Source organism: Papaver somniferum, chromosome 8 (genome assembly GCF_003573695.1).
Source record: "Papaver somniferum cultivar HN1 chromosome 8, ASM357369v1, whole genome shotgun sequence".
NCBI classification, from domain to species: domain Eukaryota; kingdom Viridiplantae; phylum Streptophyta; class Magnoliopsida; order Ranunculales; family Papaveraceae; genus Papaver; species Papaver somniferum.
Genome location: NC_039365.1, coordinates 90629064 through 90633157, shown reverse-complemented (window position 1 = coordinate 90633157; position 4094 = coordinate 90629064). Strand labels below are relative to the sequence as shown.

General features: G+C 33.8%; 1 long non-coding RNA gene across 1 annotated transcript; it reads left to right on the top strand.

The window, feature by feature from the left end:
- Nucleotides 1-438: 438 nt before the first annotated feature.
- LOC113304185 lies at nt 439-859 on the top strand. Its single transcript, XR_003338067.1, has 3 exons — nt 439-482; nt 601-689; nt 810-859. It is a non-coding gene; the product is annotated as an uncharacterized LOC113304185 (long non-coding RNA).
- Nucleotides 860-4094: the final 3235 nt, after the last annotated feature.

Sequence of the window (4094 nt, the reverse complement as noted above, 5' to 3'; positions counted from 1 at the left end):
GTATGCATTAAACCTTTTACCAGTTCTGTAGTTTAAATCTTTTCTCTTGACAACTTATATTTACCTGTGTTTTGGTGGCAGGTTGGCAGTATCTCTTACTCGTCATCACTATATTCCAGTCGCAGCTTGGGTGGTAGCAGTTACCTTGGAGGTAGTGGTAGTAGTAGTGGTTCTGGATCATATTATTAAGGTAAGTCGATCTATTCCGCATTATCAGTAGTTTGTTTTGTGGATTGGTACCTAAACCTTAGCCGATTTAGTAACATTGGAAAAGAAACCTAAGAGCTCAAGATTTTTCCTTGTCTTATATATTTCGTGATGATTATGTCTGGTGGTATAAGACGGTGCTCCTTTGTAGCAGTCCGGCTGATCATGGCAGTATAGACGGCTCTCCGAGATTTTAGCTGGGGTATGTGATTGAAATAATTGCGAGGTATTGCGCTGGTAGGAAGTGAACTGCAGTTGGGTTGGCATCAGATGGAGTAAGTATAAATTGAACTATAACTTATTTCTCTAAAATTTATTTTGGTTTCTGTGCATCTACTTTTGGTCCTGAGAATTGACTTTGTAATTGCAGACTTTGCGAGTTGCCTGGCTCAGCTGACGATAATTTTTATGAGAAGCTTCTAGTATCTGGTCTCAAAGTGGATGGGCTAGAATGAGAATCTTGTTTCCAACCTTTTCCAGTGGTTAGTAAATTTTCTATCTGTTGTTACACTTATGCTTGTTTGCATTTACTTGCTGCGTATTTTGAACATTATTTCTTCCAGTTTACTTGTCATAATAATGCAACCTGTTGTATTATGCAGGATTGCCTACTGCCTACATCGAGTTTTTTGATGCCCAAGCTTTCAACAAAGCAAGCCTGCAAAGGATATATAGCTTAGTTGTGGTTAATCGAATGATGCTCTATTTGATCAGAAAGGGTGGAGAACAAAGCAGCTTCAAGATTTGTAAGTTGCAGTTATTCAAGTTTTGTAGGCATTTAGTAAGTTTCTGTGTTCCATTAGAAAATTGGAACCTTCCATGTATTCCCTTAGAAACCTGATACTTAACAAAAAAAAAAAAAAAAATTGGTACTTAGAGAAATTTCAGTAAAATTTGGTACTTACAAAAATTTCAATTATTTTTTTATATGAATGTGATATGAATAGATTGTTGAGTTTGGATGATGAATATATTGAAAGGTGTATGCAGTGTATTGCATTTAGAATTCCGGATTATTTCCGGCGGAAAATGAACTGCCAGTTAACCTTGACCTGGTCAAAATTGGTCAATATTGACCTATTTTGACCAGGTCAATGTTGCCTGGCAGTAATTTTTTGATGTTACAAAAAAAGTTCATAACGGCTGTTTCAACTTTCTGAGTCGTAACGGTTCTGGTCTGTTACTAAACTGCCACGTAGTAACGGCTACTACATGTTACGACTGCGTTGTTACAAAAACGGCTCTCAGCTGTTACCACATGGCATTTCTTAACGGCTCAGCTCTATTACGAACGCCGTTGCGACACAAAATTCGTAACTGCCCCATTGTCGTTGAGAAAAAATTGTAATACGCCCTTTTGAAACAGGCGAGGGCCGTTACAACCCTGTCGTAACAGTTTGATTCTGTTTCTAATCCTAAAATTTGGTGTAGTGAAAACAATTTGAAAAAGGAAATTAGCTCATGAACTTGCTCAGGATTCAAGCCACCTTGCTTTGTTAATTCAGTATAAATAGAAAGTTCATGTAAGCTATACAATTTATCCCTTGGAAAATTTGTTTGTGCTTCATAAGGTTTTTTTTTCCACTACTTATGTTCTTCAAGAAAAAGAGCGAGACAATAAAGACTTTGCTTGGGGATCGCAAAACACAAGTTGGCAATATCTTCTTAGATAGATATGCAACTTGTATCTAGGTTAATTCATTAATCCTTGTCTATTCTAAGGTCCTTCTCATGTGATATAAGGTCATTCAAGGATTATTGATCATAAACCCTAGGTTTGATAAATTTCAATCTAAGCTCGTATACTGACACTAATTGATATATATATACACGTTAATGTTAAAATTAAAATAAGTTGAAGAAAACACACTAAAATCATTTCGAAACTTCTCAAGGGAATACAAAAAATTAGAGATGAATATACAAGAAACAAAGAACATGGATTCCTATTTTAATATGTGCCATACACTAGTGTTATTACATTGATTATTAATTTATGTATTAGTTGGGATCTATTGTAAATTTTTAATATTTTTGTTATCTTATAAATTTAACGGGGTTATTAATTTGGCACACTAGAATAAATTTGAATTGGCTAGTAATATTATTTTAGCGAAATTATTAATTTATCGCGAGTTAATTTAATGAAGTTCTACTATAATTGGCAATGTCATGCAATTTAAAAATTGGCATGCCAAACAGATGCTTACTAATTTTAGGTATAGAAGACCCGTATTAACAAGAATGGATCCTACCAACACATATCAATATTTTCCAGAATTAAAAATGTTGAGGGGGATTGATGTTTTGTAAGGAAGAGTAAAATTGGAATTTTAGATATTTGTCCACTCATTTTGGGGGAAAAAGTCGTTCCAAAATCTAAAATAGGACGAGCTTGACATGTTTTTAGCACAAACCGTTTTCAAAAGAAAAAACAAAGAAGAAAAAAAAAAATAACCAAGTTTATCACATCTATTTTCACCTATAGAGATAAATTTCCATCCGATTATCTTTCCATTCTCTCTCTGTTCGCATCCCCTCCTCTCTCTTTCTCATTCCTTTTCTCCCTCAAATGTAAATATCTCTCAACCCACCTTGATCAACCTCATCTTTTTCACGATTTTTGTTTTTCTTAACTCTTTTTAATTTGATTGTAGTTTGGTTTATACAAAGATCATGAGTATGTGTTTGAGTAGCCAAACATCCAAAAGGGTCGATGGAGAGCCTGATTGTGGATTAAAATTATGTTGCATTGGGGTCGACCGAAGCTGGTCGGGAAATCTTACACCGCCACCATATGAACAAATTGGGAATGGGTCGACTGTGCCTACAAGTAAAGGCCGACGAGGTCATCATCGAAGGATTCATAGTACAGGTATTCTTGCATTTGAAGGAAGAAATGGAGAATCGGGAGAACCTAGGTTGATGAGGAGTTGTGGTATGAGAAGGGATTGGAGCTTTGAGAATTTAAGACAGATTATGGAGGAAGCATAACCAAAATCAAAATCTGGAGAAAGGGAGAGAGAGATTGACGATTGTTTGTGTGAGAGGCAAAAGGGTATTAATTTTTCTTTCTCATATTTTTAAATTTCTTTTTATATTAAAATCTGAATATTTTATTGTTAATTTCTTGTTTATAAATTTTCTATCAATTGAGTTTCTTGATTTCATGTTTCAGTTGAGTTTCTTGATTTCATGTTTCAGTTGAGTTTCTTGATTTCATGTTTCATGGTGTTCCCTGAATTTATTGCACAAATATAGCGGTACTAATTCATTTATCATTGTACTTTCTGTTTGTCTAAACGAAATGGTTATACATTAGAATCTCTATATGAGAGAATGCTCCATATAGGAACAATAATCTCCGTATAAAAATAAAAATTTCTGATCGCGATTTGGGCCAGTTATTTTTGAAAATAAACTACATAGAATAAGTCTTATTTTTCTTCGGTTCCGTTTTAAGGAAGTTACCTCCATATAAGAATAACTGACAGTATAATATAAATAACACTATTTTTTTTTTCATGCATTACGGTTTAAGATGAACATATTTTTGTAACCATGTTTCAAGATCCTTTTACTGCTAAGTGGGTTTAATGTTATGTTTTACACAACTCAATAAAACTTTATGTATCTTGGATGAGTTTGTGTGAATCGTGTTATCTAGCAAGCTTCTTATATCCCTATTTGTAAAACTAACAAAATTCAATTATTCCCTCAATTTCAAAAAGACAGTCCGCTTTGACTTTGTCAAGATATTAAGGAGACCATAGTAGTTTACATGCCTACTCTTAATTACTTGTCTAATTTATTTCAATAAAACTGTTAGTAATAAAAACTACTAAAAACTGTTACGGGATTGTAAATGAAAGATATATTTGTTTCCT